Raw genomic sequence first — 27191 nt, forward strand, 5'->3', positions numbered from 1 at the left:
AAGACTAAGTAATAGTCACTAATTATGAAAACGGATTCTGGCACAATGTAACCATCCACACCTTGCACTGCAATTTGTCTGTGTGCTTTGAAAGCCAGCATGTAACACAACAATATAGTAGAGATTGTTTAATAATTGTTAATGTGCTGGATTCAGTAACCTCCTTTCTTATGTCCAATTTCTACTGAAAATAAGGCATATTGGTATTTTGGAATAAATTATTTTAGAATGTTTTATTTAAATAAATCAAGACACTTCAGCAAATATATCAGAAATTCTGGATTCTAGACTAGGTCTTCAGCAGAAGCTCAAAATGAACTGTTACAAATATTAAAAAGACAGAACACAATCACAAGTCTTCCCCAAGCTTGAAAAAACTAATTCCAGGACTCAATTACTGCTGATTGAGAAGCTCAGGCTTCTGAGCAGCATATATTCCGAAGGCAGTGAAGAAATACACTGTGCTGTAAATAAAGGCTTTCTTCTAAAGTCTTGTCTTTTTCAAGCAAATTATAAATAAGTGAAAACTATTAATGTTGGAAAGGTGACTGAGAAGCTTGGCTCAAAATCAAAACCCACCTGAGGTGCTTGCAGCAGCCAGTTTCCCCCATGTTAACTATAATCGTGTTTTAATAAGATGTGAAAATAAGCTGGAGATGATTATTTTGATAAATAACATGAAAGGTCAAACATCACCCTTAGATAAGAATGCTTCCCAAGTTACACGGTGGGGGCAGGGAGGAGGAGAAAGAGGAAGAAAGAACACTAATTATGTACTATTTAGAAGAATAAATCAACACTTGCTTAAAACCCAGAATCAGTTAATTACAACTGCTTTGGCTAACCTAATGTTACCTTTTTAATACTGAATTTCATCAACAACATTCCTGGTCCAAATTTCAAGGCTTCTATTACAGACACTGAACTTTGCGGAAAGACACAACATACAGATTAAGACAGATAAGTGAGGAAGTTTCTAACTTGTTTTCTCCCCTGATAGCTTTGCTGAGTGCTCAGAGAGCTAAGCCTGCCCAGCCAGCTGAGCTATTTAATTGCCTGAATACTAATTCTGAGCAGAAAGTGCTTTGCAGAGTGGAATGCTACCCTGGCAGCCCCCCTGCACAGCATCTCCCCTAGACATAGCTAAATCCTTCACTTCTGAAACAAAAATTAATCCTCTGCTATTTGTTCTAGATCATGTGCGCAGCCAGATGCCCTGAGAAGTCACTTTCGTTTAGATAACTGCTCAGAACAGGAGAAAATGCTGCTTGACAAGCACATTTTTTTTCCAGCCTCCAATTCCACACATTCCTGCCGGGTACCCCCTCCCCTGGCCTGGGCAAGTGAAGCGCATGGAGAACTTTCTGCTGAGCACAGAGAGTAAATTCAAGTGGCTGGTTAAACTTTGTTTCAGTCTGAAGAGACGCATTAGCGATGTGAAATACCGCTAGGTTGGAACAGATGTTGTTAGATTTCTAAGTTAGTTTGACACATCCACAGCATGTGGACCCAAGTTAGCGTTCTGCAGACTACCATTATGACCGAAAGTAAGGTACAGAAACACCGTAAATATCCAGCCCTTCAAGAAGACAGATGCACCATCCTTTTGCTTTAAACCCAGGACTTCTGCAGCGTGCAGCAATTGAGATGACACAGTTTTTAGTAGCTGTTTCAAATCACTTTATAAAGGAAAGCATGCGTTCACACGCAAGGCACATGAGCCAGATGGAGATACGCAAGCGAACTCACAGCCCTGGAAACTGGGCAGTCCCAGGCACACAGGCTTGGGACCCACAGTTTGACTGTACCCCTCATAAACAACAACATGGAAATGATAACTTCCATTCCAGACAGCCCAGCAGCTTCCATTCAATATGATGTAAGATAAAATGCTTTCTTTCCAACAGATGTAAGATCTACCTGCATGTCTTTCCACTTAAACACAATCTTCAGAAGGACTCTTCAGTGAATTCAAAGACAAGCCAGATCATCATCATCAGTACCACAAGAGATAATTCTGCCTTTGTTCTCGTTTTGAACAGGCTGTTCACGAACTACCTCAAACTACAAATATTTTAACACATCAAGCTGATTTTCTTTCTTCCTCAGCCTTGGGAAACTATTGAGTTCTGTTCATTTTCATGGAGTCTTTGAGCAAGGCACTGTAAGCACCTGCTTACCTTGAAGCTCTTTCAATGCCATATTACAGAAAGCAAGACTATTTTACATGCTTAAAGGACCCATCTGATTAAGTATCTTATTAAATTAAAGCTAAGAATGGGGACTCAAACCAATTCTCTAGAATATGAGTTGGGCTATATATTTTCATTTGGATTGGCAGCCTTTTCTTTGTTTAAACAAGTGCAAGATGGTTGATGTTACTTGACAAGTCTAATGTTATCTGAGTTCTCTTTCACTCATGTTTGAGAGTATTAAAAATGATGTACTATGATACCTCATTTGTGTCATGCTCTACACAAGTGACTGCAACTCCACTGGTAGCAAAACTTCACCTGCAACTACCACACCAAAATACATTCTCAGATTATGTCTCTGCTGTATTTTGTCTCCTCCACCACAGCTGCAGTGACTGGGAACTTACTGAGAGATGTAACACCACCCAAGGAAACAGTCAACAGAGAACCTCTCCTTTAGAGGATGCACAAATGAGCCAGTTAACATGCAACGAGTAAAAGCACAGTAAGATTTTAATAATATATAGACTTGGGAAATCAAATAACCTGTTTATCATGAAAAAAATCTAAAATTAAGAATCTCTGAAAATGCAGTCTTTGAGGACACTGAACTCTTTCGATGCTCTAAGTTTATTTTTGCTGCATTCCACAGAATGTTTTAGCGTTTCATATTCTCCAACAGAGTAGGAGTCTTATTCCAGTCTTATTCCAATTTATATCTGAAGGCTTTTTAGAAAGGACAGCTACTCTGAATTATGAAGTTGTAGATAATAAAGGTTTTAATACAGACAACCCTACTTAACAAGATTAAATACAGTTTGAAAAAGTGTTAGCCTACATGTTTAATACATCATGCTTAGGTCTCCAGCTCTTTAGCTGGACACAGTATTTTAAACATTAACATCTATGTAGAAATTATGCCAGCTGGACTGCTAAGGAAAGAAAACTAGAATTATCTTTAATTACTGTACGCTTGATAACAGTAACTGCTAAGAAAGCACTTTAGCCATGCAGTTCAAACCAACATCTTGGAAGACTCGTATCTGGAAAGCACCAGAGTCTGTAGAGGCAACGTTACTTAATGACAGTTTTATGGAGTAATCCCTCTATTATTTGTGGAACTAACAATGAACACAGCTTACCCAGCAGACATCTGCAATCTGCATTGCAAGCCCTTCAGGAAATAAAGTAATGCTGTACCACACTGAAACTATGTAGGATTTGGTGTCCTCTAACTAGCATGTTCTTTTTAGACCCGGATTAAGTTCACCTGTTGTTCTGGCAGCAACTGAAAGAATTTTTTCTTTGCCTCAAATTTAAAAAAAACAAAACAAAACAAAAACCCCACAGACTTGAAACATTGGTTCAGCAAATCCCATCTGGACTCATAATGCTTGCAATCGAGAATGACAGAAGTGCAAATTCAAGAGTGAATGATGTAGTGGAAATTCAGTATAACCTAGTATATTAGTATAGATAATTTATAGATCTCTAGGAGACAGCAGAAAACAGCTAAACGTTGACGGCTGTTTTAACCATGTAAGAAAAAAAAACATAATCCCCAAAATCTGCACCTTGCACTAAAACAAGCCAGTTGTAAGACTTTATATTTTTCTTTTAAGGTAGGACAAAACTCAAATTTCATTTGCAAGTTATCGAAGTCTTTCAGCTATAGTCAGCATCACACCACTCAGACAGCTAAACCAGTCCAGCTTTTCTGGACCTCGCAGACCCCTCAGCTACAAAGCATCACGGTTCTGAGAAGAACACAAGGTCTGAAGTAAAAAAACTGTCTTTTCATGTGAAAAGCTCATCTAAAGAAGTTGGATTCTAAAAGTAATGCAGTCTCGAAATAAGCAACATTTAACAATCCCAGTTCTACCTATTAAGTCTCCTTCCAGATGAAGTATTGTAATGGACTTTTTAAATGCAGCAAATGGGTTACATGGTCTCAATCTGTAAACTCAGTTAAATCCTCTCCAGGTTGGGTTTGCTGTGCCAGCCAGTGCACAGCCACTCTCAAGGAGGGTTTTCTCCTCCTTCATATCACCAAAATTCTTTGCATCTTTGCTTTTTCTCAGTGCTCGCAGGAGTAACAGGTGGTGCCTGGTGTTTCATACTGGCTTTTATGGGAGACGTCTAGTTATCTATCATTGCAATGGTCTTCAGCAAGTCAAACAGCTTTTTAATGTTTTATGGTTGTTGATCTCCATTTTGGCTCTCAGCTAGACATTTTTCAAATTCTCCAGCTCTTACTCCTATACGTTCATGTGTGGTGCTTGGTTTCTCTCAATACCCTGATTCTTGCTTTTCCATTTCAGCTCTTCACCACTAGGTCTTCCCTGAAAAGCTCCTATTTTTGAGAAATGCCATTACAGTCAGTTTATTTTCTGCAGTCTATAAATACCCACTCTCTCAATTAATGTCTCCCAACTAACAAGCAGAATTTCAGCAATCTAAGTACTTGTGGCATGCAGCAGTAGTTACAAGACAATTATGAAGCAGAGAAGACTTTCAGAAGGGAAAATTTCCCCTCCTCCATTTCATAGCGAGCATTTCAAAAGCCAGCTTGCACTTCCATCCCTCTGAGCAGCCTGGGGGGCTGGGAAGCTCCCCCTTCCTCAACCTGAGACCCCGACAGTTCATTTCCTGCGTCCCAGGCTGGCCCTTGAATGGCAATTCCTGAGACAGGGAGCTTCCAGATGTCACCAGGCCAGGGCCACAGCTCATGCTACAAATGGGCACTACAGAACCAGGGCTGAAAGTTGTAACACGGACTGACTCACCGGCAACAGCTGTGGGGTGAGGGAGCTGGGAAAGGCTGTGAAGGATTGGGGGGGGGGAAGGGGGGTATTCTCCAGAGCTTCAGAAATAGATTTTGCTTTGCTTTTAAGCTGAATGTACTTCTCCTGGCACAAACAGTGAAACAACAGCAGACCATTTACAGAAATCATTTGCAGGGCTTCAACTAAATAAATCAATTGCAGCGTTTTAACTACAAAGCTTTTTAAGAGTCAGAATTCATAATTAGTAGAATTAAGCTATAAATAGAAACAGCAACAAGAAGCCATGAAAAGTCTTTTCCAGAAGTTTTGTATGATCCTAAAATTTTAACTAAAAAAAAAAAAAAAAAGCGTATCTATGTAGGGGAAATGGAAAAAATACACATTAAGACAAAAAAGCTTCAAATATTCAGAGTTTTGGAAAGTGATAAAGTTACAAACAAATGAATAAAACAGAACATACTACAAGGGAAAAAAAAGTGCCTCATTCTGGAAAGCAGGTATACCTCAGCACAGTTTAAGAGCATGGAAAGCTGTTAGAAAACCCCAACTGTGCTTACAACTGGGTTACTGTCATCACACTAAATCTTATTTACACAACAGACTGACTTTCCATTACAATATGAAAGGCATTTAAAGTTTTGTAATTGCAAATATTCTGATCCAAAATAGCTCTAATTCTGCTTACGGAGGAGGGGGGTAATGGAGGAAAAAAAAAAAAAAAATATGCATCTTTCTGGATGTGAAAAAAATTACTTGCTTTGAAAGTTCTACAGGTTTTTATTTCATCATGCTGTGGGATTAACAGTTCAATTATTACAGCTGTAAAGGGACACAAAAGCAACACACTTTAGGATAAAGCTCCAGCTATGCTTACCATCATCCTGGATATATTAGCACTATGTAAGAGGTTAAGAAACCTCTCAAGCATCTCTTTAGAAGCACATTTTTTGTTTTCTGTCCAAATTTGAAAGCTATGTTTGAACATTCTTAAAGAATCTGTCACTAATTATGGCATTTTCCCCCTCATATTTTAATAGAAGCACTAACATAATTTTACCACTACTGTATATTAAACAAGCTAAGCACTCGGTGAGAACGCCAGGGCACATCAGGCAGGCTGGCAGTCACACCTATTTGATAAACAAGGAGCATTCCTTGCATTTAGCTACAGAAGAAACAGCGAAGTGGTTTTACACTACCAGTCCAACAATCATTTTCTTTGAAAGCAGTAACATGCAAGAACTGCCTTTTTTTTTTTTTTTTTTTACCCCTCTTCATTTCTGAACTGTACATTGGTTTTAAATCTCCTATTTGCTGGGCCATGCTCTGAAGGCCAAATGATAAACCCCAGATCCCACCTTTGTAATATCACATCTGCTGAAATAGCTGGATCTCGAGTCGGGGGTGTTTTTTTCTCACCAGCTCTTCAGCGCCAGCAGGGTCCCGTTCTAAGCTCCCCGGCATAGCTACCCAGCTGTAGCCTTTTACAAGCCCAGGAGTCTACTTGCATTACAAAGCAGCGTTTTAGTGTAAATAAACTGAAGGTACACAATAGTCCCGCTTAAACCTACATCTTAACGCGTTCTGAAAGCCTGAGTTGTTTCAGCTGTAACCTAAGATACGCTACGGGAACGCACGGCCAGATTTCGAGCAACCCAAAGTAATTCCTAACACTCACCAGAGCCGAGGCGCAGATCTGGAGAGAGCAGCCCCCCCTCTCGTGATCCAGGTATCCCCCGCCTCCGCGCCCGCTCTGCCCGCAGCCACCCGGGAGCTGGGCCCGCTTCGCCGCTCGCCGCAAGAACGGCCCCGAGCGGGGAGCTCCGAGCTGAGCTGAGCCGAGCCCAACCGAGCCGAGCCCAACCGAGCCGGCAGCTGCGGGGCCGCCCCTCCCCGCGGCAGGTCAGGGAGCTGCCAGGGACCCGCCAGCTCCTCCCCGCTGCTGCGGGAGCCCCCGAGGCCGCTCCCCGCCCCCTTTGATCTGGTTCGGTGAAAGCTGATGCGGAGATTAGAGCCGCGCTTTGCAGCTCGGTTGGAGCTGTGGGAGCTGGGGGGTGCGGGGCTGGGGTTCGGGCTTCTTCCCGCCGGTAGACGTGGGAAGTACACGGGACATCAGGTCGCCACCAGCGCTGCTGAAATGTAAAAAAAACACGGGGAAGGTGGCACACTTAAGACAGAAACCTAGTGTCACTTGGCGTGTTTTTCAGACTCACTTCAGTGAGTTCAGTGGGCCCCTCAGTTCAAGAAGGACAGGGAACTGCTTGAGAGAGCCCAGCACAGAGCCACAAAGATGATGGAGTGGAGCATCTCCCGTATGAGGAAAAGCTGAGGGAGCTGGGTCTCCTTAGTTTGGAGGAGACCGAGGGGAGACCTCATTAATATGTATAAATATGTAAAGGATGAGTGTCAGATGGAGCCAGGTTCTTCTCAGTGACAACCAATGATAAGACAAGGGGCAATGGGTATAAACTGGAACACAGGAGGTTCTATCTACATTTGAGAAGAAACTTCTTCACAGTGAGGGTGCCAGAGCACTGGAACAGGCTGCCCAGGGGGGTTGTGGAGTCTCCTTCTCTGGAGACATTCAAAACTCGCCTGGATGCCTTCCTGTGTAACCTCATCTAAGTGTTCCTGCTCCGGCAGGGGGACTGGATTGGATGATCTTTTGAGGTCACTTCCAATCCCTGACATTCTGTGATTTCATGATTCAGTCCTCCTGAGTTCCTGGCAGTGTGTCTTGTCCCTCAGGCCCAAGCTCTGACTTCATCGTTTGGTTGTCAGACATTTCTGACAAAGTATCTCTGCATAGCTAAAGTCACTGAGACTTCAACAACAACAAAAACTAGGGCTTTTCCCTGTCAGATTTTAAGATATTTGAACCTAAAATGCTTTTTCTTGAGCTTCCTTCACACCTGAGCACTTGAGGACCTGGCAGTCCAAAAGCAAACATCTCATCATACTCCTCAGAAACATTTTTTTAAAAGACTTGATAAACACAAACTGAATTATTATAGACAATTAATGAAAAAAAGCTGGAAAGCCCATGAGCAGAGAAGATTGCCAAATTCTGGGGATATCTAAACCCTCAGCTCTAGGACCCCAAGAATAAAGCAACACGTCAGGTTTAGAACCAGCTCAGTATTAAGGTGGGGAACACCGTACTGACTCAATCTGCGGAGCTGTATTATGAGGAACTTTTAAAAATACTGCTATGGGAAACACCACAAGCTGGCCTGAAGCTGCTGTCCCAGGGTATGCTCACAAGCCTCATGTTTTGGGAGGTGATTCCTGTTTTTTCCTCAGCTCTGGGTATCTCATATGCAAACCTCAGAACTGGCATTCTCCTGGGACTGGTGTTGTAAACCAGTCCCCTGCCACACCAAAGCAGGTCACAACCCACCTGGGGCTGGGATTTTAAAAGAGCTCTCTTGCCCCTCCACTGAAATAGAGGGCTGTTGATTTCAGGGTCAAGTTGAACTGGTCGTAGCAAAAGGAATTTCTCATTTACAAGCATCTTTACTCTTCGTAAGGCAAAAAAATCTTACCAAAGGAAACACTGGAGCTCAGTTTCCCTTAGTGTGACCTTAGAATTATGTACCCTAATTCCCTAATTTTTTTTACACCAGGCAACTTTGCTGCTCATTGGATCTGGTCTTTAACAGGTGGTCAGAGAGCATGCTGTTTCCCCAATTTGAAAGGGAAACAAAAAACAAAACAAAATAAAAATAAAAAACCCAAACAAACAAAACGCAACACACAAATCCAAACAACAACAACACACCCAAACACAAAACAAAACCCCACAATCAAAAAACAGTGTTCCTTGTCTTTCTCAGTTTCAGCTGGAAAATTTCACTGGCACCAGCTGCCCCATCTCCACCTCCCACACACCATCAACATCCTATCTAGAACATCGCTTTTTTAACAGAAAACTTGCTTTCCATCCAATGTAGAGCCATTCAGTGCTAGTGATCTGGGACGGTTCTTATACAAGAAACTCAGATATATTTACTGAATGAAACAGCAATATTACAAGCCAGATAACTTTAAACTATGATTCAAAATGGAAGTAGGACCACAATACAGAATTCACTTCCTGAGTCTCTGAAACACATAATATATGCCCAGAAGCAGTACATGAATAATCTCAAAGCTACTTCTCCAAATGCACAAAACTCTACGTATTCTTGAAAAACCAATTTACTAGCAGAAGTATTTATTAAATATGTGAATATTACTGTATATAATTTCACTGCAGACATTATATCACTTGTATTTGCTAACCACCTCAAAGAAATTACAATAGGCACATAATATTTCCTCATTGCTTTGATAACTAAGAGGAAAAGTACTATAAAAATCTAAAGGATTAGAGGAAAAGTACCATAAAAATCTAAAGGATTACAATCAAAGCTCTTTGATTATATGTACTGCACAAAATAGTGTCACAAAATCTTAGCACATCAACTTACTGGAGATACTTTGTTTCCAAGGATGATGTAAAATTAATGTATAATGTTTGTTCATAAAACAATTCCTGTTGAAACTGGATTTAAATACTGTATCGTATGTTTGAATTACAGACTTGTAGTCAGTTATTGCCTTTACAGTATCTGAAAAGCACAGTCAGCACTTTGAGTGCTGAGAAACCCTTCCCTCACGCTACGCTCTATCCCTGCAGAGCCTTACTTGTCCTCTGTCCCACTGGCACACTTCTGGCTTTGACATCTCCATCGTATACCCTTTAACATTCCCTTCTGCACTATGTTCAACTTCTAATGTTGCTACTTATCTCACAGTTCGCCTCCACCGATATCAGACAAATGCTGACTTCTTCATTTGTAAGCGATTAGGAAACACAACTGGGCTCTGTAGCACACGGAGTGCAGGAAAACTGTGGTAAGGTGGAAAAGGACTGAATCAAGGCAGATCAGGGATGTCACATTTGATCTATGGAAGGCTTGAGAAGATAAATGAGTAACAGTCTGCTCTGTCCACCACCTGGCAATGCATATATGCAGGGAATCCACAGGACATCAGCACTACTGGTTCAGCCTTGGTTTCAGTCAATATCATCCTCAATCCAGCAGGATGTTCCACCTGCCTATGGATGTATCAACACATTTTACAAGCAAAAGAATTTATATAATAAAATGACATCTCAAAGCTTCACTATGCATTAAAAAGAAAATGAGCAGAATAAAATTTGACTATTATGCTATCTTGAAGATTAATTATTCTTCTTAGATTTCACAGATTACTTAAAAAAAAAATTGTGATTTAAACTTCACGCCCTTGAAGACAGACATGCTACTCTGGGCAAACAAAAGTGCTTTGCGTGTTCTGATCAAAGAAAAGTCCTTTAAACTTAGAAAAATAGGCAAAACGTGTCTTATAACTTATCATGACAAGCTGTTTTTTTAACTGAGATTTTAAAATAACATTTTTCATAGTATGCTTAAAAAAATCAAGTAGCAGTAAAAACACTGAAGAGTTTCCAGAATTCTATATACAATCCTTAGGAAAAAAATACTGTTACGATGATAAAAATGAATTATAGTTTGGATAATTTTTTATGATAAGCTTAAAAAATTGCAGCTTATATTTGTATTTACAAAGTACAATTGACACACTGTTGCAACATATGAAGTTTGGCCATTCTCTCTTTTCAAACAAGACAGAAAGAGTTGCAATTCTTGGTCACGACCCTTCCATAGTCTCTCCTAGAGGGAACACACCAGGCAACGCCATCGGGCACCAACCACTTCTGCTGACTTCGGCTCCTACCAGCTGTCCCCTTCTACTGCTGCAACTATTTTCTGTACCTTTTGTGGGCTGGATGCCTTCACATCCCTTCCTGAGCTTACTGTGACATTAATCACAGGTTCTCCTTGCTACAGTGGTGTCTTTTAAAGAGAGAGAGAGATTCGGAAGAAGCTGAAGGACTTCAACAGTGCTGGATGTTAATAGGAGAGCCGGTGGTGGTTTTGGGTGCTCTGGGGACAAAGTGATGCTGAAGGACTGTGCGAGCACTCAGGGAAAAAGCGCAGAGGTTTCTGAAATACTTGAAGACGAGAGAGCAGACACCAGAGATGCTCAATAGTTAATGAACTGGAGAGAATAAGGGAACATGGAACAGAAGCCAAGAGCCATTTAAAGGGTAAAACGACAGAATGAGTTCTGTACATGGCACACTTACTCTGCAAGTATTTTATTATAGCTACACTGAATTTTTATTACAATCCACCTACAGAACTTCCTGACTGGTGTTTTTTTCTTGGACACAATATTCTCATTGCATCTTAGCTGCTATAGCACAGTACTTGCAGTAGGCAATTTACCAAATGCCATTTAAAACAAACAATGCAGTGGGAGAAATACGGTAGGGACCAACTACTTATTTACTACTTCTCATAATAAAGTATATTTTCATGCAACACTGGAGGTAATGCTCAGATAGCAGCAGCTACTTTAATTACTCAGAGGCACAAGGGGCACATATTGGGATATCCCAGACTATAGCAGTACGCAGGACATGCCAGAAGCACAGTACTAAGCAAGTTAATTGGACTGAGTCAGTCTGATCCATCAGAGACTTCTAGGTCTAGACTGCCACTGATTGTGTCACACCTGACAGTTTTGCAGATATCCAAGTGCCTGCATGATGCTCTTGAGTGCAGAAATACACAAACACATAAACAGACTTAGCCAAGACTACAGCCACACAAATGTGAATTGCCTGCTCCTAGACCCAAACTGAGCCTGGAAACTGTGTTCACAAGGCATCACCCTTGAGATGGAAACTCTCAAAAGTAGCACGTGGCAGCCTTAGAACAGACAGTGAAGTTAATTCACAGCCTCTGTTACCCATCCAGAGATAAAAGAGAATATTGTAACGGATAACAAAAGCATCCAGCAATGAAAAAAACCTGTGCTTAGAACTGTGGGGTTTTCTTTGAGGTACAGGATGAGGTGAATGAAATACAAGCTATTAAAGGTAAAAACTCACAGCCTCTTACACTGGCATTCTCCTATCCACTCTTTTTTCACCCCCCAGTGGTTAGAGGAGACAAACTTTCATATAAATATAGGTAATAGTTAAGCAAAACTGATTTGGTATTATGATACACGTACAGCGGAAGCCTAAAATACTGATATTTCCGTTTTCAGACTGCTAGCTCCATGAAAACGAAACATTGTCTTATCAATAGGTGTCATGAACTGGCTGTCCTTCTCCAGTTTCCACTCATCCAGACTTCATCACAAAATCCATCATAATTGATACAAAATCATAGAATCATTACAGTTGGAAAAGACCCTCAAGATCATCGAGTCCAACCACAACCTTAACTAACTCTGGCACTAAACCATGTCCCTAAGAACCTCATCTAAACACCTTTTAAACACCTCCAGGGATGGTGACTCCACTACTTCCCTGGGCAGCCTGTTCCAATGCCTGACAACACTTTCTGTGAAGACAATTTTCCTAATATCCAATCTGAATCTTCCCTGGTGCAACTTGAGGACACTTCCTCTCATCCTATCACTTGCTACTCAGGAGAAGAGCCGAACACCCTCCATGCTACAACCTCCTTTCAGGTAGTTGCAGACAGCGATAAGGTCTCCCCTCAGCCTCCTTTTCTCCAGGCTGAACAGCCCCAGTTCCCTTAACTGCTCCAGACCCCTCAACAGCTTCATCACCCTCCTCTGCACTCTCTCTAGTGTTTCAATGTCCTTCTTATGATGAGGGGCCCAAAACTGAACACAGGATTTGAGCTGGGGCCTCACCAGTGCTGAGTACAATGGCACAATCACCTCTCTAGTCCTGCTGGCCACACTATTCCTGATACAAGCCAGGATGCTGTTGGCCTTTTTGGCCACCTGGGCACACTGCTGGCTCATGTTCAGCTGCTGTCACAATCAACACCCTCAGGTCCCTCTCTGCCAGGCACTTTCCAGCCACTCTTCCTCGAGACCGTGCCGCTGCCTGGGGTTGTTGTGACACAAGTGCAGGACCTGGCACTTAGCCTTGTTAAACCTCATACAACTGGTCTCAGCCAGATGATCCAGCCAGTCCAGATCCCTCTGTATGGCCTTCCTATGCTCCAGCAGATCAATACTCCCACCCAGCTTGGTGTTGTCTGCAAACTTACTGAGGGTGCACTCAAAATCTCTTCATCCAGATCACTGATAAGGAGATTAAACAGAACTGTCCCCAATACTGAGACCTGGGGAACTCCTCTCGTGACCAGCCGCCAACTGGATTTGGCTCCTTTCACCACAACTCTTTGGGCCCGTCCTCCAGCCAGTTCTTAATCCATCACAGAATACACCCAAGAAAGGTTAAGAATTCAGTGAGAATAGAGCATGAAAAAAAAAAAAAAAAAAAAAATCTATAAGCCTTGCAAAGCAGTCTTTTCCAGCACTAGAGACAAGGGAAATGTTCAACATGATTGCTGATCGTGCTCTATTTGGGTTTTTTAAATAAACAAAGAACTTCTGGCTTGTAATTGGGAAATTTAAACCCTACACTACATTCAACAAAACAGATACCAACACATTCTTCTAATATTCTGGAAACTGGACATTTAAGGTCACATCATCTTAAATAACACTGAAAGTCAAAGCAGAAAAATAAATTTCTGGGGGCAAAGAGGGTCTTTCATTGTCCACAAAGGGCCTAGAACAATGTGCTCTCAGTCCCTGGTGTAATTAAAGTCAGTTCAGTATGATATTGCAAACAAATACAGCAGAATTCTAAACTATTTCCTTTATTGATTTTTTTAAAAAGCTCTCAAAGTATGATACTGACATTTTCCAGTTTTTTTTTTTCCTTCAACTGAAACAAGACACTCTACAACATTTTAACTTTTTAAATTGAGATCATGAGGTTTTAAGCCAGGTCATGTGAAGGTTGAGTTTTATGAAATATAAGACTGTTTTGTTTCATTTGCTAACAGAACAACATCAGTTTAATGATTTTTTCAGTGAAAATCTATTAGAGAAGATCTTACTTTGCTGTTTCCAAATCACATGTATTCTGAACCAAAGTCCATATCTGAGGCTCCACAGTAACTCAAGACACAAGTCTTGAAAAGCTATTAAGTTTAAAAAAATTCCCCACATTGAAATAAATTATTTACAGTACTAAAATGAAAAAAAAAAGTCGCATACTAATCATAAAAACAAAAAAATCCAATTTATTACTCTGAAAATGCTTTAATATGGAAAGTTTGTAAGATAGTTTTATTAGCATCTCAAATAGTTTTTGGATTCTAACAGAAAGAAAACTTGTTAAAATTACAAATAAATCTGGAAGAACTGAATATCTATACTTCTGATTTATCTATAGATCTCAACATTTTGAAGGAATTTTTAATAGCTTGTCTTCAGCTGTAACAGTTTTATTCTCTAAACAGAGCACTCCAATAATAAGTTACATTAAAATGCAGCTGCATAAACATGTTTACACACAGTTACATGTTCTCATTCACATTCCTTTCTCACAGGTGTACCTTTTCCACTATGAACTAACTACATTTAAGTGCATCTTACATAAGTGCACATATGTATAATGTCACTTGTAAAATAGTCCAGACTGACTAAAGGGAAAAACTAACAGAATGCTTTTCTGAACATAAAATAAACAAGTGACAAAACCCAGTAATTTCGTCACTTGTACCATGACAGTATTTAAATTATAACCACTATCCTGACGTTACAGTGAAAGTGACTATTGTAGTATAATTTTTTTCCAAGTGACAGGAGAAATGCACTTTACCAGTAGTGTTACAGTAATTACCATATTAAAACTAACTTGTCTATAGCCAAAGAAATAACAAAATAACTTCATTTCTCCCATCATTTGGAGGCCTTCATATAGCAACAGTCCAGAAAACACAACTACCACTATTTCTATTTCAGCTAGAAAAGCAAAAGAAAAGTCACTTATTCAGATTCATATTCTTAGTTCAGGAAACAGTGAAGTCTTCAAAGCTAAAGGATTCTTTCAGAACACTGAAGTATCAATTACTTTTAAGATAAGGACCATTGTTTTGCACTTAATTCCAGGGAAACTAAAAATGTAACATCAACATTTATTGCAAATGCATAAGTATTGGCATATAATATGTGCACAATATAAACACATGCAAAACTAACATTATGTTGCAGATATCGGAAAAATCATTCATTTTGTTGTTCATTTACTTCACAGCTGAAGAAAGAAGGTTCTCAGTACTCAATTAAGAGCAAATTAGGTGATGACTGTAGTTTTGAAACATTTCTACCTATTGTAAGTTCTCCTACCCATTGCAATTTTAACTTTCAGCCTAGTGTGCTGTTCCCTTGGCTTAGTAAAAATAACAGGAGAGGGGAAAAAAAAAAAAAAATAAAAAAGCTATCAGCTTCTTAATTATTTGTTTTTCCAAAGGATTTTCAAAATTAACTGCCTAAGCCTTCAAATAATGCATGAAAGAGCTCCCTTCCTTTTGTGCACAACCCACCTCATACTTCACCTTTGCTCATTAGGAAAGTGAAATAACCAAAGTTGATTTTTTTTTTCTTCAGAAAAAAAAAAAAATAAATCGAAGTGTTTGGAGTAAACAAGCATTGGGCTAGAGCCCACAGAGGAGCTTTTATGTGATGTGAGCTTTACTGACACACTAACGAAGCCCTAACAGACAAAGCAAGAGAAAACACTATTTGAGCACCAACTCAGTGTTTGCTCACCAGGCTGCTTGCCTGCCAGCTGGTTCCCCAAGCTCAGCTCCTGCGAGGCGAAGTCAATCTCCTCTGGCTGTCTCTTAGCAAACAGATGTGAGCCTGGGAATTCCTCTTCCATCCAGATAAATCAAGAACCAGACCTTTCACAGCACCAATCTCCATGGCTTTAGAAGGAGATGTCAGAATTCTCTGGGACCCTCCGATTTCACACTGTGTAGAGTAACCTACAGTTACCGCCCATCATACACAAGTCACAATTTCCAAAGCTGTTTACTAAAGTTTGACAGATGTCTGTTTTACCTGCTCCTCTAAGTCAACAACATTGAAACAAGTCTAACCTATGAAACACATATGCAACATTCCCCTACATGATTTTTTTAAAACACTATTTCTCTTCATTTTATATTATGCCTATGGATATTGAGGTGTATCTCATCAAAAAGCTGATTTGGCATTTTCTGCAGTGCATACGTGCTTCCCTGGAGCCACATGGTTCTGAGCTGTATTCTTGTCAGTACAAAACTGCAACTGTACACCTTCCTGATCAATTCTCAAATCAAAAAGTCATTTGGAAAAGCACAGGGTATACAGAAATTGCATTACAGTTCTATTACAAACCCAGATATGTTATATCTCTCAATAAGGTCCATTTAACAAACCAAACTTTTATACTGAATATGTCCAGTATTGACCAAATGCCTAAGATGATGTACTTGAAGGATTTTCAAACCTGATGGTACCTCTTGAGATTTACATCAGTAAGTAAAGTTGGATGGTTATTTAAAGACAGAGTTCAAGATCAGACTTCAATTAGATTACTTCTACTACAGTCTCTGTAATGAATGTAGCCAATTCAGTTAGACAATATTGCTTTCAATATTGCTTTTTCAGTTATTATAGGCTACCCATTTTACATATACTATACATGCTCTGTGTCTAGGAGATTTGTCAGAACTGGATTTGATTCTCTACTGGTTACAGGAATTGCAGTATCAGATTAACTCTCTTAATTCCATAAGAATTAAGGAATGTAAAGAGGATCAGGTGCTGAAGCGTATTCAGGAAGAGAGTTTCTTTCTGTCCCCAGGAATTGGGGATCACGAAGCGCTCCAAGACTCTGAAGCAGGAGGACTGATGCAAGTCTCTTGCATGGCAAACAAGGGTATGGAAATTGAGAGAACACTAGTACCTTTTGGGTCATTACACAAAGCCACGGAGATATACACTTTTATATATATATATATATATACACACACACACACATATATATATACACACACACATATATATATCCTGGCAAAGAAGAGTGGCTGGGTGTATGCCAGCAGCACCACAGCTGTACAAAGTCAGCACCAGAAAGCCACGGCCGTATGGACGGGAGACGGCACACGGCAGCTGCTGAGGGCTCCCAGCAGCAGCTGCACAGCCTTTCTGGGCATAGGAGAAAACTTTGGCCCCTTGGCAGCTCCCTCCCCTTTCCACTCACTTAATTGGGCTGTGTACCTGTTCCAGGGCACGGGCACTGCTAGTTTTAATAAAGCTAAGAAATTCGTTTACTACCAAGCAATTGAACCTTTATAGAAGAGTTCAGATATTAAAACTTGAATATTCTTTCTACAATTTTAAATCTTATTGAACAGAACAGCCTTGTTTAGTCTACCCTATTTAACAGTCAGCCAGATACTATTTTAATATGAGCAATGCATGCCTAAGACACTGACCTTCCCAGCAAGTACTCACGGCCCTATGAGCTATTGAAAGTAGAAAAGCAGCCACAGAAAGATTGCTCTATTTGTCAGAAGATATTAATCTTTGCATATACCCTTTCCAAAACAACTTATGTATAAATCTACCAGCAAAAAGGAACCAACCAACTTTCCCAAGGAGTTTGCTTTAGAGACAAAGATTAAAAAAAAAAATAAAAAAAAAAAAAAATCTAACCTTGAGGAAAGAATTCCAATTAATTTTGGATGACTTGTTCTTCATGCTTGCATGACATATCCACTACATTTTTTTTTTTCCCCTACAGTGAACAAAATCATATATGTGGACATGGTCATAGCACTTGAAGCCAAACGCATACAACTGCTAGACATTAGAAAAGGCTGTAATATCCACCAGTGTTCTTCCCGCCCTTCCAGTACAACCACGTGCGAGATGTCGGGCAGGACCAGCACTATTAGTGGATGGTGACTGGAAGGAGGTGACCCCAAGCTCCTTGGTTACCAACACATTATAACCCACGGGTAAGAGCAATCTGCGTATTTCAGGGGGAAGGGGAGAAAGGAGAGATGGGAACCGGAGTGCTTGGTCTAAGGTCAGGAGACAAAGAATTTCACAGCTAGGTGTTAATTTTAAGAGGCAAGTGCCTATCACACAAACATGTGCTAAGATGCTCACCCACATGCTTCCTCCTCATAGATCAGTTTTAATCTCAATAAATTTTCTAAATTCAGCTCACTGCATATCTGTACAAATACATTTGCTAGTGTAAGGATGGCAATCATAACAGGCAAGAACAGCCAGGAGTAGGGAGATGAGTTTCAGCGACACTAATGATTTAGGTCCACTTAGAAGTCTGTATGCACACAACGTGTATATTGTAGTATACACTGTAAAAGAAATAGCTTTAGAGTTGATACTTAGCACTAAACTTGTTAAAATATTGCTTGAGAAAGAGTATGTAGGACAGACCATAACTAAGAAGTAGAGCTGCAAACTGAAGGGATAAGCAGAAGCAAGTTGCTTAATTTCTGGTTGTAAGTTTACAGAAAACAAGTTATTGCTGAACTAGTTTCAAATTCTCACCAAATAACAAAGCAGAAACAAAGGGCTGTGTTTGAAGTGCTTAGAAACTGAAATTCCAAGTCCCCTACATACAGGAATTTCTTTCATTAGGACAAGATGGAGAAGAACTCAGTGATTAGCATTCTAATTCAATGCTAAAACATAGTCGGGTGCAACTGGTAAAGCCACTGAAGGGGTTTTCCCAGGTTTCTTGCTTTCTTGTTGAATGACTGCGCTTTTCCTTTCAGAGCTAAACAAGTTGGTTCAACAACATCATTATCTTCTGTGACTTTCTTCCCAAGCACTGTGTTACTGCTCTGTTTGTGCGGTTACTGGACACACTGAGCAGGAGCATCCAAGGTCTTCAGATCACCAGTCAGAGGATGATTGAAATGGTCAGGCTTCTGCACAGAACATATCTAAAAGTCACCAGCCACCATGAGTTAAGTTTGCAATGCCACAGGTAAACACTTAAGCGACAACAAACGAAGCGGTATTCCATTAAAACAGCACTGGTGAAACACAGGTGGCTGCCTTCAGATGGACATAATTCAAGAAAAATTGTGCTAGAGTATTACTGAATTCTGCATAGTACTTCGCAAAAAAGCCTCATGACTTCAAAAATAAAAGAACAGCCAGGTCCTGTTAAGTTTACTACACTCACTCCCCTCACATTTAAAGATGGAAAGAAATACTTCCCTCAGGGAAGGGGGGCCCAGCTCATAATTTCTGGATTAAACCCATTACTATTAGCTGCAGAATGAAATTATTAGTGACAGGTTCACTGAATTACCTCTTTACAGAGGTCAGCAGAGCTTCCTAGAAACCTAAAACTGCCATTGTAAATTTAGCTAGTAACAAGTGAGTTTTCTAAACCATCAAAATTAGAGGTAAACATAATAAAGAACCTGTTTTAACACCCTAATTTAGTCATGCACTGAAGTACAATACATTTGCATTTTCTTCACTTCAAAGTCATAAACTGAGAAATACACGAGCGCTGGCAGGTATCGCTATTACATCAACATTTTATATCCACAGATGTGGACATACAATTTCTATTGATTTTTGGTATGCTCATTTCTCTTTAACACAAACCAAGAATAATTCCTCTGGCAAGCACACAAACCATAGCCTGATGAGTACATTTAAAATAAGATTAAACACAAGCTTAAAATAGGATTAAATTGAGGCTTTCACCATGCAAAATTCTGTTATGAAATGAATCAATTTTGCAAATGTCAAGAAAAAAAGAAACTGCATGTAAAAAAAAAAATAATCTTACTTTTATTCTGTGTTTATTACTGCCATTTTAAAGCTTTGCCCAATTATTTACAAAGGACCTTAGACAGAAATCATTCAATCCACCACTTTATAGGCTATGCTTAGTTCTGTTTAAGCTTCCAAGACTGCTAGTAAACTGTGTACTGTTTCATGTAAAATACACACACAGTCCTTGAAATACAGCCTGTGTTTCACCCCCTCCCAGGTAAGTGACCTCATCTCTGGATTACAAAGTCCTGTTTCTACTGCTTGTGCCCTCCCTCACCCTGGTGCTGTAAATTTTGCGCTCCTAGTTGTACAAAGGATGCCCTTGATCCAAACCCAGTAAACAACTGAGTAGTTAAGAGTCCTCTACGTGGTGAGAAACCTGAGCTTGAAACCATTCAGATGGATTTCAGCATAAAAAGCTAAGTCTTCCTTTTCTTGGAGATGTCACAGAGTTGCCCAGCAATTCTATCAAAGCACTGCAAGGCATTTGCAGAGAAGACCCTTGATTGCCATTGCAGTGGAACCTGGACACCGGGGCACTGGTAAGAACAGCACTGGGCAGACTGGGCAGAGCCTCTGCTTGGTAACACACCAGTACGACCTGCTGCTTGGACTGCAAGGGGACTGGAGCGTTACACTCGGCAATCCTTACTTTCAAACGGTAAAATAAACACCTTTAATTCTGCTGGCTCATAAGGAACTGACTGGTAAAATGGTGCTACAGGTGAATTACTGGGGAAGAAATGGAACACCCCGCAAAATGGTCATGGTAAATCTTACAGTAAAGTGCCACCTGTCACAACTGAGCCACATTCACTAATATTGAACAAGAACCTATTAAGTTTCTTATACTCCCACAAGCCTTAAACAGATTTAAAACATGCTTTGTTGTGATTTATTTTACTAGTAGAAAGCTATTGTGCAAAGATACTTGAATCCCACTGACCCTGGTCACAAGTTCCCTAGAACTATGACCAAAATTCAACAGCTGTGATATAGACCCTGAACCTGAAGCAGACTGGTATTAATTTACAATTAAGATACTAAACTACCATAGAGTGCAGATTTCATCATCTAAATTCAGTTTACTATGAATTCAGTTCCTTTTGGAATTTCTTTTTTCTACTTAATATTTTAATGGGGATTTTTAACAACTAATACATCTCATGTAATAACAAGAGATACCCAGTGACAGACAATTATGCAAAAGGCTGTAAAAAGTGCTTGATTAATTAACTGTGAGATTCAATATCACCTTTTTGTGCAGGGCACATGAACATGGCAGGCAAACAACCTCTTCTCTGCTGTACCAGTTTCTGTATCATTGTGGTACAGAGTAAGACCAAGTTGTTCATCTACCTCCTGGCACTGGGTTTAGGTTGCACCTAGGTTGAACAAATGACCTCATTGAAGTAATAATTTATTCAAATTGTTCCACTTTGCAGAATATGCAAAGTACTCTCAGTAAGATTAAGCCAAGAGGGGACAGGCACACAAATGAAACTTCAAGATAACAAATATTCATATAAGTAGTTAACCAAAATACTGAGAAATTCACAAGAAAACTCAGGCATTGAAGTCCTGGAGTGGTCTAAATTACCCTATGTTCCGCTAATACTAATATATTTCACTATAGTTCCACAGGTTTGTGGGTCTAGCTCTGATTGCAGCTACTGGCAACTAAATCTGAAGCAGAACTACTCGCCTTCAAGACACCAGGTGATCTGAAATTCAACCAACTCTGTCAGGGGCTGCACTCAATTATCTACCATCTGGAAACCATAAAAATCAAAATTATACGAAAGGTAATGAAAAAATGCTATTAAAAAGTGATGGTGATGGTAAAGTCTGACAACTTTCCAACAGAACTAACTGGAAACTTATCTTTTCTGATGGCCCCCACAACTTACAGCAAGCTGGGTGAGAGCTAAGAGCCCTGAGACCTTAGATAAGGCTGCCCAGCAGGGTCTCCTACCTATGCCCTGGAGAGAAATTATTTCCTTCTACAAAGAAATGCAGAAATTTTTGCTTTAACTTTTAAATTGAATTAAAAAAAAAAAAATCAAATTTCAAAACAATGGAATCCTTTGCAAAAGTACAGTTCCCTTCCTCTAGCCAACTCTGTAAGGCCTCTTTCTGAAAACGAAGCACTGTTCAAAATTAAATTAAGGGATTATTTGGAGTTGTCTTGGATAAGCTGATACTTGGCTTGTGTTTAAGTTACTGTAATGGTCTTTACATAGGCTCATAAGTCACACCGCAAATTCTGGCAGAAACAGACTTCAGCCTTTAAAACATACATCTTCAGGTATTTGAACACAATGCCAAAAATCTCCCGAAGATAAGTGAAACACACCAGGAAAACTGGTTTTAATATCCGAAGAGTTACTCAACCTGAACTGAATTTATCAAGATAAAGAATACATTTTTCTTACTATTTGAGGACAGACGAATCTTTCTGCTCAATATCTAACAGCTGCTGTAAACAACAGATGCTGGAAATTCTTTAAGAGATTCTATTTAAAAAAAAAATCTTTTATAGGGCAAAATACTTTGCAACCTAAATACCAGAGTTCCTATAATGAAATCAATTTCTATGCCATGGTCTTAATTTCAGTCTACTTCATATATTCATCCAGCCTCTAAGCTTCACATTCAAGAAGTTCTCATGCCAGCAGCAGTCTTCCATAAAAAGCCTTGTTCACTTAACGGTGCCATTCTTTGCTCAGTGAAATATTAGTTCCTGCAACCTGCCTGAAAGTAACTGAAAAACAACATACTCTCGTCTGGCAGAAAGATAAAAACACCACACACTAAACAAGAACTTAAATGGCTACCTTTTCAAAACTGAGACTTCTTATTTATGAAACTGTGTTGTTTATTCTACATAGAACATTTCTGCTTATTACTTAATCCAAAAATGAAAATCGTAACTTTTCGCCAATTTACTGAAAAGCTTTTCTTTTTTTCCACCCACAGTTTAGGCCAAATGTGTCCCAGCACTGGATTCCAAACTTTAATTTCCTTCTACTTTTGCTATTGTTATGCCAGCACTTCTAAATATTTACCATTCCCAGATTCCTAAAATGGAAGGAGCCGGGGTTCTTTTGTAGTGCAGATGATTTGCACAGACCCCAAGTAGCAGAGAAATTCTCACGCTTTCATGGGAGGGAACTGGATTTAGGGGACACTTTGTTCATGACAGAGTAAAGTAATCTTTAATAAATTTAAATTGAAGGGTCTTTCTAACACAGAGGGATTATGTATACCTTCCTCATATACAATGATAAACGTTAAAGGTATTAATAAACATTCCTTAGAGAACTGCAGGTTTACATTTTTCATAAAGTGCAGAAGCGATTAAATTGCATCTACATCTAGAAACATTCAGCACTAAGCTGCTGAAAAGTCATTTTACTGTATACGCCACTTCAATTTATCTTCCTAAAAAATAAACTGTCATTATAGATAAGGATTTGGTAAAAGTTTAATTGAAAAACCTACGGAAAAAACAGCAAAATGTAAGCATTAAACAACACGAAAAAGGAAAATAAGCTCCAATTTTATGGCTAGTGAAACTTTTGAGGGGACAGCTTCATCACTGCTACCAAAGGGGACGCCAGCTTGCTCTTTACCGGCATCGTATGCATTCAGCAAAGGGATCTACGAGAGAAAAACCCCATATCCGATTTATTTATTAAATCAAACCCATAGTCTAACGAGTTAAGCTACAGTCAATCTCGAGGAGATATTAAACATAGAAGATACAGTAATCTGAGACAAAAGCAATTTTCCTTTCCTTTTTGTAAAGGAAAGGAAACACTGAGTTAAACTCTCCTACTTAACATAAACCTGTTGCTAAGGAATTTATTCCTCCTGTCGTGACAGGACAGAAAGCCAATTAAAACCTGCTAAAGCCATTGATGTTGCCATTTTAGCTGAAGCTGTGAATAAAAGTATCAACATATTATAGTATTCTTTATTTTAAAGTTGTCGATTTATGCTCTCTAACTAGACAGAAATCCTTCCAGAAAATCCTTTTAAGCACTGAGCCTCTTTTGTTATCAAAGCAAACATTTCTTTGTGTGTATATTCCATCTGCTAAAGTTGGATTTCTCCCCCTTATGGCTGTGAAAACTTGGGGAATAAGAATCTAAATGAGATCATCATCCCCATGTATCCCAGCATTCCTAAAGAATCTGTATGAGTGTGTGTGGTAATTGACAGAGGAATAAATGAAATTTAAAATAAAACTAGTTTTCTGCACAGTGTGGAGCTATAGTTCCTCAATATCCAACTTAGAGCACTACATAGGTAAATCAGAGAAAAAGAAAGCAAAGGCTGCCAAAAATCTGCTTTTCAGTCTAAGGCAGCAAAATTATTACAAAAAAAGTCATAATTTCTATAAAACTAGGAGAACAAACACTTCTAAGGTACGGTTATTACTACCAAACCTATTTTACAGAGCTCTGCCTATCAATAACCATCTCTCCTCATGCTCCAGCTACAGCACCATTTCTCCTCCTTTTATACGGACCTTTGCTTCTATTTTTGTATTTATCTCCTCTACTCCTGAATCTTCCTAATGACAAAATCTCCTGAATCAGCAGAACTAGAAACTCAGATCAATTTATAGAAGCAGCAGTCTAGATACGAAAGGAGAAATTTCTGCATCTGTCCCGCAGGCAACCTTACTGTGTAGAATACCCATCTGCATAAACACTATTTATCATTGCAAGAAGTATAGATGTGCAGGACAGTTTTAACATATAACCAAGAAGTTTCTGTGGGCACATAGATTCTATAGGCTGCATTAACCAGTTCCACATTTTCATCACTGCAGTTGTACCTTCCACAGCACTGAAGCGTCAGGTCACATAAAGCTCATTGACAAGGCATGTCTTGAGACTTCCAATTTAGGCTAAGATTATTTCAAAGCTATTTATCCTCCTAAGGGAATAAGTTGGAAGACGAGATTAGTGAGAAACCATAATATTCAAAGTCATCATTAAAACGATTTTGTTTTTACAGACTGACAATCTTTCAGGAAAGACTTTCTAAACGCCTCTTACTCAGCTGGTGAATTCCAAGCTATTTATCACCAAAGGTCCTATCTTTATAAAAGAAAATACTGGAAAAAAAAAACAGCGCTAGAATGTTAAACCCTTGAAAATAGAACTTTAAAAATAACAGCAGATACTGACAAATTGGAGGCACTTTTTTTTCTTGAAGTTTTTTTTTTTTTAATTCTTATAAAAGCTGCTTTAGAAGTCATACAAAAAAAATAAAGAAGAATTCTTTACCTCTACCATTTAAAACTCTTGGTTGAACAATTAGAAGCCTGCCCTATATGCTTACTGAAGGGATAAAGGCACATTATCCAAACTCGTCTGCAAAGGGATCTGTGCACCAGAATTCAAAATGACTGATAATCATGAAACACTTTAGATCTCTCTAACTACCTAAATGCTGCAAGTATCACAAATCTGTTTTACAAAACAGGTAAGCCAAGGTGCATTACACATCACTAATTATATTTTGGAAATACTTCCCACATACTTTAACATGTTTCTTAGAGTATTTAAGAATCTATTTTATAAGATTGGCCTTGTATTCTTTTAACTAGAAAAAAAAGCAGAAGCAGAAAGAGCAAGCCTAAATGCCATCAATGGCCATACTACCTACAATAGAGTAATATGTTTCCTATGACCTGGTCCTGAGACATAAATACAACACATTGGTTGACTTATATCTTTGCCCAAAATCAGAAATGAAGACATTGTCATCTTTTAGCCTCTGAAGAACAACGACACATAATGAAACAAACTACTAGGGGAAAGAAAACAAACACACACAAACTCCCAGTTTATTCAGTTCATAAGCAAGCTATAGAAGCTTTTCTTATCAGAACTGTCTAGAGAAAAATATGCTTCCTAATACCATTACTGGATTTTGTGATTTTTCTAAGCTGATAATGAAAATAATACTAACCAGCTATAATGAATATTATAAATTTTCAGGCTTATAAGGTGACTTTGGTATTATTAGGCTTAACAGATACCAAACAGTGGAAAAGATTGCCCAAGATAAATTTAATCACAATACATTATCTGCTTGTTTGATGCATCAAGTAACACAGCTGCTGGCTTCAAAACTAGTAATTATCAGAAAATTTTTTAAAGCTGAAAAAAATCTGAACTTTTCATTATCTTTTAACTGCAGTAACTAAAGGTTAAATATTACTGAAGACTGCACCAAACTTTGAAAAACTCTTTGTTGTATCAAATTATGTGCTTTCATATTTCTTTAGTTTAAAAGGGTAAACTTCAAATGTGACTTAAAAGCTGAGACATAATGCAGCTAGCGAAACTGGAAAACTAGAGTAGTGTCAAAGGTATGTGGGTATACGTCAAAGAAATACATTGGTAACACTGAACAGCACGGTAAGTATGCCTACCTTACACTAGAAAAGCAATTTTAAAGAGCAGCAGTTTTAAAGAATAGCCAAGGTTAATTGCACAGCAAGGAATAGTCTTAAAATGGGAAATGTTTATATATATAGTTAACAGTTCTGTACGCGTTATAAGTAACATCCAGACAACAGGCCACAGACACAAACCTTTCAAAACAGTTAATGTCTGATATTCTCAGGAATCTTGCTCTCTTCAATGCAAAACGTATGCTGTCAACTCTTGAGAGTGGAGGCAAAAAATGGAGCAGGAGCAAAAAAGGCATCTGGAAAGAGGCAGCCCAGTTCTAGGCAGGATGATGCCACTCTGCTTTTCTCCTTGTGCAGCACCTTTCAATCTTAAATAGTTCTTTGTGTTACTCTTCAATACAAGGTTTTAATGATACTGAATATTAATTCTCAAAGGAAAACTGAAAAAAACCTTCAAGCTAAAAGAGAACATGTTCACAAGAAAACATACAAATATTTATCACACTTTTCTTCTATCCGTCACCACAAAACATGGCACTCTATGCTCAGATTTCTTACCATCTAAATTTTAATCGATGCTTTAATTGTCACCAACAGCTAGAAAATATGGCACTTTCTGATCCTGGATTAGTTATCTTGAACACGAATGAGCTGAAAACTAACTGCAGCCTTCTCAATACAGAAGAATCAAAATCATGAACTTTCCAGAGGTTGCACAAAGCAACCCTTTCCTTCCTTACCCAGCCAGGGTGACTCACAAGAAACAGCTGACTGCACGCAGAACGAAGTCTCCACTGGAAACCAGGCTCACGTGTTACATTTGATGTACTTCAGGCAAGTGAGAAAATTCATTAATAACATTCCAAACAGGTTTCCAGGAACAGCAGCACACCGAATTAGGGGCTAAAAGAAGAGGAGTTGTCAGTCGTAACTGCATCAGAAAGAAAAACAGCAATACATTTCCTGGGGTTTTTTAAATTATACTTC

At 39.1% G+C, this 27191-nt stretch overlaps 1 protein-coding gene across 3 annotated transcripts in view; it reads right to left on the reverse strand.

The window, feature by feature from the left end:
• The window catches only part of DISP1 (dispatched RND transporter family member 1), an 89861-nt gene that overhangs the window by 31552 nt on the left and 31118 nt on the right, over positions 1–27191 (reverse strand). The window contains exon 1 of one of the 3 annotated variants that reach the window (XM_082047613.1): positions 6660–6818. The exons of the other annotated variants lie outside the window; for them this stretch is intronic. The gene's annotated coding sequence lies outside the window, so the exon portion shown is untranslated. Of the gene's footprint in view, positions 1–6659; positions 6819–27191 lie in introns of those variants that run through there. 3 annotated transcript variants of the gene reach the window in all.

The sequence above is a fragment of the Streptopelia decaocto genome, assembly GCF_964273445.1.
Source record: "Streptopelia decaocto genome assembly, chromosome: 3".
NCBI lineage: Eukaryota > Metazoa > Chordata > Aves > Columbiformes > Columbidae > Streptopelia > Streptopelia decaocto.